Here is an 11,207-nt window from a genome sequence, read left to right as displayed (position 1 = left end):
ATATATATTTATATACAAATAAAACATGTAACACTGGGTTAAAGACTCAATATTTTATTGCACTACAGGCTGTTTCATGAGGGGTGCCTCAATCAGCAGGTGCTAGGCTCTGGGTGAAGGAATAATGAAGTACATAGATTGTTTATCAGAACAAAAGTATGTTAATTACCAAGTGATTAAGTCTCTATTGTAAGAAAGCCTACATAATTAAGTAGTATATCGTAAGAAGAATTTGCGTCTATGTCTACATGAACTGTATATATATAGGTTAGCAAAAAGGGTATATTTTGTACTCTCGTGAAAATGATGAAAATAATACCTAAGTTAAATGATTTAAAGTTTTCTTTTTATTTTGAATGAAAAATAAATGCGATCATTAATATCGATCTTGGTACAATGTAAACCTGTAATCATATGACTTATACACAATTTTACTATATTATAAGCCTAGACTAGGACCAGGCCTCCTACTATAGTATAGAGGCCTTGTCCAAGACTTTGTTACAAATCCCAGCCCACATAATAACCTATAATGCCAAGCATAGGGCTCGTGATCGCGGTACCCTGACCATTAAAAATTAGCAGACGCACTAGAAAGCGTTGTTCACGGCATTTTACTGCAGCGAAAAAATGATTCCCCCATCATTAATGGAACAGGCCCACGTCATGCTTGGCTGATTAGTTTTGATTTACATTTCGCAAGTCTAGTGCCATACGCAGCAAAAGTCCGCTTCTAGTGTTGTTGTCAAATGCATTTCATAACCAGGCTGATTTTTGATTTACGTTTTGGAATAGAATTTGGAGAGGGCGTTTAATCAAGGCAGACCTACGTTTTGCATTTGAATTACATTTTAAAGAAATTAGAACGGAACTACATTTTGAAAAATTTGAACTACGTTTTGAAAAATTAGAACTTCATTTTGGGAAACTAGATCTACATTTTGAGAAATTTACGCCTACGTTTTGATAAATTAGACATAAAATTTTGCAATTACATTTTTATTTTAACATGGACTTTTGCTGCGTATGGCACCCATACCCGGCAGCATAAATTACGGGAACTAGAGAGTGCGCTCCCTTACCTTCTAGTGTATGTGAAAGTCGCGATTAGTTTCGATTAAAAAGATCATGATGACCACTAAAGCCTGTTTTCCTTTAAATCGCTACTAGCCTGGTTCTCACGAGAGCCCTAGCATCCGGATCGGAGCTAACCGTTAGTGCTAACCGTTAGCACCTGCGTGAGAACGCCCAATCGGTTAGCGCTAACCGTTAGCAAGCGCTATCGGTTAGCAAGTTGAGGGTGTTTCTATCATCAACCAATCACACGTACGTGTTTACAATTTCCAGTTTCTTATTGGCTAGAGATTCGATCATCATATTGTTGGTATCCGGATCTGGATTTTCTCGTATGGACGCACGGCAGCTAACGGTTAGTAGGATCCGGATCCTGCTAACCGTTAGCTGCCGTGTGAGAACATAGCCAAAGTGCTTCAGTGCAATCGTTGTAATGCGTAGGTGTCCCCGACGCAAACAGCAAAACTCCCTGACTCGACCTACCAATTATCACCAAAAGCTCTCGGCGATAGCGTGTAGCTATCTTATGGGAACCAACCTTTAAAGAATATAGGTTGCACGTTGCATGTCTAGTATGTGAACATCCCGATTATTTTCGAAAAATTAACAATACGACCATTAAAAGAAGATAGGTTGCATGATGCATGTCATCTAGCTTAGTTATTTTAACTACGTAATGTCAGAAATGTAGTGATGAGAGCATGCTTCATGAACAATTAGCGTTGAGTTCAGCTACAGGTTTTGATAGCAGCTTCATACAGGGACGTAGCCAGGATTTTCAAATTGGGGGAGCCGTCTTGCGAGGTACATAGTACCGAGTGAAGGTAGTTCCGGCACCCCGCCCTACGCCAAGGACTTCCGGTGGGGTAGAGTGGACGAAGACCCCTGGTGGGGGTCCAGGGGACTGTTTTGAGGGTATAAAGTGAAAATTGCAATAGACACATCATAAATAATATTAGACATCATAAAATAGCTCAACAGTGGCGGATCCAGGAATTCAAAAGAGAGGTGACCCAGGGAAGGACTTCCACAGATATAGGGTCGACAAAGCTCAGCCCCACGGTGGTTGGGGCTGTGGGTAAAAAATGTAAGGAAATAATTACTCTAGATGGCCGGAAATGACATTATTATTATTACCGTATCTATTATCATTATCCATCATTATCATCATTATCATTATTATTATTACTACTACTAGAAGTAGCGTTATTAAAACAATCTTTATAAGATGCAAAAGGATAAAAACAAAACTGAACTATACATTATCACATATTGGTATCTTAAAAGAGTGGCCTGGGATTTATTTATTTAAGACGAATTTAAGCTGTTTTTTTTTTTGTTAACTAAGTTGGATAAATCTACCCCTGAGCTGTAAAGCCGTTATATAATCCTGAAAATGTTATTTTTTTGCATTATCGTTTATATATCATTTATTTATTTATTTATTTATTTATTTATTATTTATTTATTTATCGTTTGTTTGTTTAGACGTTTATTTTTAGGTTTCTATTAGAGCACGGGTCACAAACATTTTATATAGTAGCGTGAATTAGAATTTGTACAGTATTTAAATCATCACAAAACTCTGTGTTTTTTGTTTTCGTTTTTTCCCCCCTTTTTTTAAAATTAATTTGCAATCGCATAAAAGTGACACGTCGTCCTCGGAGTTGACTATCACAATCATATGTCATAGGTCAGCAAAATAAGTTATAACAAACCATGCTCTTTGTATTTCTATTTTGCGTAAACAATTCACACTATGCATTGTGTTATAATTATAGTATTATGTATAACGTGTGCTGATGTATACATATTTTAGAAGTAATTCATTTTGAATGATCCCAGGAAAAATATTGTTTTGGCTGGCAAAAACAAGCTTTAGAATACCGACACTCTGTACAAGGGGGGAGAGCCACGGCTCCCAAGGCTCCCCCTGGTTTTGTAACATGGTTTCATATAATTTTTCATAACGTAAAACTACTTAGAAATCACTAAAATGAGATGGCAGGGGTAGCTAAAGCAAAGTTTTACTGTAACTGATTGAGAAACCGAAAATCGACTGTGTGTGGCAAAAATCGACTGTGTCTGTTAAACGGTTCCATATATAAAAAAAAAAACAAAAAAAAAAAACTGACAGACACGGCTAGAAAGTACGGAAGTACGTAGTCCTACGTAAAAAGTACCATATAAAGTACTGTAGTTGAAACGGCTAAGATCCATTGAAAAACGACAGTAACGGTCAATTAAGCTGAAATATGGGATTATATTCACTTCGTGAGATGGAGACTTTGATTTTCTATGTTGTTACAGTTTTTCAGACTGGTAGATTTCGAATCCCAGATTTTTATTTTAGGCCCTCGGTTTTGCAGTATGCCTATTATTCTTTGAAATTAGCGTAATTAAAAAAGGTGGCCTGTACCTTTTTAAAGTGGTGTTAAAGTTATAAAAAGTGGTGTTTTGTTTTCTCCATTTATTGATGTAATTTAATTTTGGTCTTTTTTAAGAATTTGTAAACTTTTATCGTGTTTTTTTATCTCAATTGTTGTGGTTCTTGTAATGAAATTGTCAATTTTAATAAATTGTTTTTGTTGTACCTTGTTGTTCTTTTTTACTTCTCCGTCCCGGAGGTTTTCTTTAATAAATTGAATTGAATTGAATTGAAAATTGAATAATAACGGCCAAAGAAATTTAACAGAGAGACCTGAACCAAACAGGGGTGCAGCGGGGAAAGGGAGTGTTGCCTCACCCCTCCCTTGGGCAGAACTGTTCCTCTGTCGGGGAAAAACACAATCCGTGTTGGGAAAAAAGAACTCAAAAACAGTAACCGACGTGGTTACTCATATAAAATTCATAAGGTTTATCAGGTTATTAAAAATATATAGCGCCACTAACCGACAGTGATGCTTGAAATAGCCAGAGATGCTCGAATTGGCGTACGGAAATAATCCACTGCGCTGAGTTTATTTTTGACTAAATCTAATAGATTTAGTCAAATAAAACGTTGCGTCTCGCTACCACCTAGTGACTCAGTGTACTGTACTACGCTTGGAAATTAGTGCAGACTACGAAGTCTGCAAATACTACAGTATACTATAATTTAATTAAATATTAATATTGTATATATATATATATATGTATATATATATATATATATATATGTATATATGTATTATATATGTATATATATTCATACTAAATATTGTCCACACATTTGAAACATTAGCGTAAATAAAAACCGTTGATTTGTTAGGTCAAAAAAAATTGTGTTGGCCACGCCCGACTGACCAAAATTTTACAAAATTCAGGGTCGGCATATTAGGTTTTTTTTTTTTCTTGGACTACAACGAACAATATTTATTTAAAGAGTAAATAAGGCTGAAATAGTCTTGGTCAGGCTAGGGGGCCAAGTCCTAGGCTATTTTGCTGGATTGTAGGCCTACGCGATGCGAATCCAAAATTGTTGTATTACTTGTGTATGTTCTACTTTTTAGGCGTATACACATACATACGTATTTGGTTGTCAAAAAAAAAAAAGTTTTCCTACTGACCTACCCATTTTTTGTATTTTCCCAAAATGTAGCTAATACATAGAAATTTTTGAAACTTTATTAAAAAAAACCTAAACCATAATTCACCACTATAGACACTTTTTGACAAAAATGAAAAATTACGACTTTGTTACCCAATGAGAAGTGTTCTAATATACTGTAGACAATGGGTCGTGTCTCATATTATTTGTTATATTTTTATTATTCATTATTTTCACTTGACTCACATAAATAATTTTGTTCGAAGAAAATTTATATGCAGTTGTACTTCGCAGCACTTCACTTGCAATTTGCAATTTCTAGTTATAAGTTTTTTTTCTTTCTTCACATGATTTTATGAATAGACATTAACTTTACTTCTGTTGTGTATTTGATATGTATGTTTTTACATCCACTTCACATTGCATTTATTATATTATTTGCTTGTTTTTATTTATTTATTTATTTTTATTTACTTTATTTTGTTATTATTATTATTAATTATTATTATTATTATTATTATTATTATTATTATTTTTCTCTCCTTTTAGTTAAGATTTTAAATTTTAGAATAATATTATTTTAATTGCATTTGGATTTTTCATTAATATTATTTCTTTTTTGTTATGAATTTTATCTTTAACATTTGTTCTGTTGTATGGTCGAACCTCTCCTGCGTGAGTCTTCCTTTGCTTTGAAAGAGAGAGCCAATACATTATTATTATTATTATTATTATTATTATTATTATTATTATTATTATTATTATCATATTATTTTTCTTATTATTAGTCCTTTTTTGCAGATCTACGCATAGCTGATAGCACATACAGTATTTAACAATCCAGTAGCGTGATATCCCCAATGTGGTTTGGTTTTACTTACAAAACAATATTGCGATAGTAATTGTTAGTAATTGTTATTGTCGTGATGGAATAGACAATAACTGTATTTGCGTCAGGAGAAAAATTACACCTATACAAAACAATTGCGGTTAGACTTAAAACCGCTTATAACTAAAAACAGCACGATTCATCTGGCACTTTAGCAGCGTGTAGGCCTATAAGTTGCGCATTCGCTGTAACAATGAAGAGGCTTTATTACAATTATTTTCTCCATGCTGAAACGTATCTTTGTTATTTTTTATTCAAATTCTCAGACTGCTTCGTTGAACTCCAAAAATGTTTGCGTCCCAAATTTGGGCCGCGGTTCGTAGTTTGCGGAACGTCGTTCTAAAAACAATAATATAGACAATGTTCTGAACAGCAATGGAAGCAATGTAAAAAATAAAGTAATAAAGAAATTGTGACAAAGTATAAACTGTCTATCATTTGTGCCAATTAGAATCGCTCTGTTAGTTCATGGAAGAATCGAAAATAAAAGTAAGGCCTACATGATATTTGATAAAAGTGTTTTAGGCCTACTTCTTCGTAAACTGGTATCCGCTATCTGCGCTCAATAAAGATTATTGAAGTTGTCAACTACAAAACCGATAAATAGTAATTTCTTAGGAAGCCTAATTTATTGTTGCGACGGCATCGTAATCTATTGGCAAAATCAAGCGAGCAATAATTAATTTAATTTAATAGAGCGCAGTTTCACTCTTAATAATTCTATTATTAAGAGTTATTATTTCTGAAAAAGCTGAACTGAAACCTTATTTAAGTATGCAAAGTAAGCAACTTGAAAAGTAAAGGAAAAAGTTAAGTTTATTGGCCTGAATTTTACGAGATAATGATGTGGCATATAGTTCCTTGGTTGTACTATATCTGTTTAAATTTTTGACGGACAATTACAGTAGATTATAATTTGTTAAGATGCGCTCTATATAATGATTTGAGAAAGAAATATTTATTATATAGGCCTACTAAGTTTTATAATTCCGAATCTTTTTTTAATTTACTTTTTGTATTGGATAGAAAAAAAATACCAGATTATTATGCATTTATTTATGTAAAGCATTTGAACTGAAACTTGTGTGATACATGAACCATAATTATGAAAGTATGTTTGTAAAATGGGCCAGAGGACTTATTTGCCTGAATTATACGAAAATTTAAATTTAAATTGATAATAGGTATACAATAAGGATCTGGTATTCAAACTATGGGTCACGATTTAAAGCAAGTGCACTCGCATTATTAACTTTACGGTCAATGAGCATTTGGTATACTAGCATTGTGTAGCGCATAATGCCTTTACTTTTTATTTATTTAGTTTTATTTCGAAAATCATCCAACAGCGGAAGCCAATTACAGGATGTCTTATAATACATATAAATATATAGAAAAATACAAACAAGCGAAAGATAAATTGATAAATAATATTACAGTATAAAAAGAAAAAGAGAAATTTACAAATATATTGCGAGAAATATACATCAAAATTACAAATTGATTAATAAAATTACAGTATGAAATGAAATAGAGAAATTTACAAGAAAATTGCACAAAATTACATCTTAAGCAGTTGTTGAATCAAAAAACCTAACGCCGTTTAAGCCAAGGACGTTTTAACAATATTAAAACTCCTTGTTCAGTCGTTTGACATTATATGAAATATTGTTTTACTCCATATGCTTATAGTTTCAATTAAATTTTTCTGATAGGATCTCTCATTTTATTGAAAATGCAGGTATATTATGTTAACTTTCATTTACTGATTGACACAGGCAAGTGGTGAATAAGCATGGCCGGCGGAACCGGGGGCCGGGGAGCCCCCCAATTTTTGGTAAAAATATATAATTTTTTTATGATCGGAATTGCAAGAAATGGATGGAAGAAAGAGGAGAAGGATGGGAAAGAGAATGTTTATCCAGTACCCGACCGACTTAAATTTCCTCGCAATTCACATTGGCGAATCTGGGGGAGAGGGGACATGGGTCCTGACCCTCCCTTAAGCAAAAAAAAAAGGGGGGGGGGGAAAGAAAAAGAATTCTAGACCTACCTTTTCAGGACCCGTGAGCTGATTTTTTTTATAATAAGAAAATTAGAATTTTTAACAACATAAAAGTCATAAAATGTTGTGTATGTATACACATAAGGCCGATCTACTGTAATAACAATGGTAAAAACTTACCTGACCGTTTTCAAGAGGGAAAAACCTTGAATTTTGAAAAACCTAAAAGTAATTAAAAAGCACCTCAGAAGTCAGGAAAGCTCATTTCCCGCCTTCTAGGAATCAAAGTTTCCTTGGGAGAACCCCCAGACCCCCCTTTCTTTTTGGGATTTATCGATTCATGGGGAAAAAAATTGTATGCCACTACTCAATTTTTTTTGTATGTATACACACATAAGGCCACTGTAATAACAATGGGAAAAATTTACCTGACCGTTTTCATGAGGGGAAAACCTTGAATTTTGAAGAACTTAAATTAAAGTCGCTAAAAGATACTTCAGAAGTCGGGAAAGCTCATTTCCCACCATTTAGAAATCAACATTTTCCCGGGAAGAACCTGAACCTCCCTTTTCTCTTTGGGTTCATTGATTCATTATAATAATTTTCAAGAGGGGAAAACCTTGAATTTTGAAGAACTTTAAAGTGATTAAAAGACACCTCAGAAGTCGGGAAAACTCATTTCCCGCCTTCTAGGAATCAAAATTTTCCTGGGGGAGAACCCCTGAAGCCACTGGACCCCCCTGTCCTTTTGGGATTCATCGATTCATGAAAAATTCGTATGCAACTACTCATTTAAAAAAAAAAATTGTATGTATGTATACACACATAAGGCCTATTTACTGTAATAAAAATGGGAAAAAATACCTGACCGTTTTCAAGAGGGGAAAACCTTGAATTTTGAAGAACTTAAAAGTAATTAAGACACTTCAGAAGTCGGGAAAAGGCTCATTTTCCGCCATCTAGGAATCAAAATTTTCCCGGAAGAGAACCCACGGACCCCCCCCCCGCCTTTTCTTTGGAGCTTATCGATTCATTGAAAAAAGAATACGTACCGTATGCAACTACTCATTTTTTTTAAATGTATGCATACACACATAACAGGCCTATCCCTCCACTTAGAAAAACGTTCTGCCGGCCCTAATAATAACTTGATCTCGAATTGATTAAATGCAATCAAGTGTGTATAGCTCTTTGTAATACAGTATTATCACTGTGAGGCCATGCAATACTCATTAAGCCTAGCTTTTTATGTTTGAGAAACAACTACTGTACTACAAACCAAAAGCAAAGATAGCACTTGAGACTAATTTATATTGGGATTTTTACCACTACAGTTTGCAATTTTTATTACCGGTATGTATTTTCTAGCTCTATGAGTGTTTGTATTTATGTATTAATTGTATACCTGTAAGCATGAATTTGATACTTCCAGGCGTCAAGAGAAGCTATTTATCCAAAGCTGCTCATCACGGTGGAGCTTAGATGGGTGTGCATGGCTTGTATTCTTGTACTAACTTTAAACCTGGTGTCTAAGTCAGTGACGGTCCAAGGAAGGGTAGGAATAGGCTCGGCTCTAAAAAGGTTGTCGACTGCGGCTTCTATTTCCAGGTATAGCAGTGCCATGTTTCAAAATTCGTGCACCTCTGCCCCAACCATGGTTTAGGCGGGTGTGTTCTCTAATCGCTATTAATCATGTAGCCTAGCTATTCACCGCCCAAAATAGAAAAAAAAATTGAGAAATAATCATAATGTCATCAGGGTTATGTCAGACCGAGCCCAGAACCCCCACATTACATACTGTAGGCCTACTACTCCCCAGGAATTTAAGCATGCGAAAGTGAAGTCCCTTTATAACAAAAATTCTAGGATGGAAAGTCGAAAACTAATGTCCTATCAGTATTCTCCGTGTCTAATTATTTTTTTTAATCTGTTGTGCAACTTCATTCTTATTTATTAAATACGACATCGTTTAACCACCAATCTTCGATCAGGGGTAACTATTTCACTGATACCAGTCTTATAAACATTCAAGATCACTTAAAAACTGAAGCTTGATAAGGTAATCTTGCAGGTAATGCTCCATATCGATGTTAAGAAAGCGTTTGATACTGTGAATCTTACAGTGGCGTGACAGTCGGAGGAAAGGGGACAGACTGCACCCCTGACGGTTTTTACCGGGCTAACCAAGCCGTCGTACCAGGCTGGGTAATAAGAGAAAAGAAAGAGGGGGGAGGGAGGGAAAGAGAAAGAAAAGGAAAAGGAAAGGAAATGAAAAAGGAAAAGAAAAATAGAAGAGAAGAATAAAGACAAGAATAAAAAGGAAGATATCATAATAACCAGACTCACAACACCCTGCAACCCTTTTTCAACTTAAAACGTGTCAATAGCTCCTTTGATCTAAGCTGGTAAATATTCTCCGCAGTGGTGTAACCACTGGGGTACAAGGAGAAAATATCCATCTGTGGAAAATCTTTCCCCACCCCTTGAATATGCCCTTTTCACCCCCGTGAATGAAGTGCATAACAATCTCAAATTTCGCGCGCTTCGCGCGCATTTTTTGTTAGAGTAGGCCAATTTCCTTTAAAAATTGCACATTTTAGGGAGTTTTGATCAATTCCGACGAAATTATAATTAAAAACACAAAAAATGTTTGCGCGCTACGCGCGCATTTTTATGGTTAGCCTTCTAAGTTATTTAAACACATAATACTCCCAAACTCAAGAGAGCAAATTTAAGATAGATCGTTTTACCTAACAGAAGAGCCTCAATGTGTAATGATGGTGAAAGAATATGAATAGACTGTTTCCAATTTCTCTGTCTCATAATCTTCCTCGTGACCATATTGGCAAAATTGACAAGGTTGGATATTTAAATATTGAAAACAGGGTGAAATTATTACAATTATCCCATATATATGAGATCTATCAGAATAGGTCAGTACCTTACATGCATAATATTCGCTTCCCATAGAATTAATGGTTTTCAATAATTATCACACTAGGAATACTGTATATAACAACAACTTTTATTCAAAAAGTATTAGTTCAATATAATAAACTTACCATTTTGTTTAGATCTGCACAAAAGTTCTCAAGGTTTAACAACCAATGTACTATAAACATTATTTTGTAAAATAATGATAATATTTTAAGGACCATCTAACCATGTCACACGTAGTATAATATGTCTTGACTACAAGCACATTTTCTTAGACATCTCTGAATTATGTTTTGGTAGTTTAAAAGCTGAGGTATTTTTTGCATGGCAGCCATTTTGAAATTAAATATAGCAGCCAAATTGACTTTGATTGAAATAATGTAGTTCCTAGTAAAAATGAATTTCGAGAGCTATATTATGATTCTAATTTAAAACATGACAGATGTAGTTATTAAGATGCCATTATAATATTTGACCTGAAATAACATTAAATGCATGTTTACATGCTAGTATTCCTAGACCATATAAAGAAATTTAGACACTATGATTATAATTCCAATTGGTTTATATATAGATTAACAAGGGTTTTACGAGGTGACCATTTTGAAATCCAATAAAACCACCAAAATTAGCTCGAATAAAATTGTTCCTACAAAAAAGTGAATGCTATGTCCCTAAAGAGCATACAAAAAAAGTTCTCGTTCTTGTCCGAAACTTTCGACATAACAGATGATAAAATATGGCCCTAGCTGCCTGAATTATTATGCATACAC

General features: G+C 34.2%; 1 protein-coding gene across 3 annotated transcripts in view; it reads left to right on the top strand.

Moving 5' to 3' along the window:
- Positions 1 to 8,696: 8,696 nt before the first annotated feature.
- LOC117114519 (alpha-2,8-sialyltransferase 8B-like) overlaps positions 8,697 to 11,207 on the top strand; it is a 7,704-nt gene continuing 5,193 nt past the window's right edge. For 2 of the 3 annotated variants that reach the window (XM_033258198.1, XM_033258197.1), the window contains exon 1: positions 8,697 to 8,850. The gene's annotated coding sequence lies outside the window, so the exon portion shown is untranslated. The remainder of the gene's footprint in view (positions 8,851 to 11,207) is intronic. The other variant, XM_033258199.1, reaches the window with a different exon arrangement.

Source organism: Anneissia japonica, unplaced genomic scaffold (assembly GCF_011630105.1).
Source record: "Anneissia japonica isolate Jap-2015-1 unplaced genomic scaffold, ASM1163010v1 scaffold284978_len400890_cov162, whole genome shotgun sequence".
Classification (NCBI taxonomy): Eukaryota; Metazoa; Echinodermata; class Crinoidea; order Comatulida; family Comatulidae; genus Anneissia; species Anneissia japonica.
This window is presented reverse-complemented; position numbering and strand designations above follow the sequence as displayed.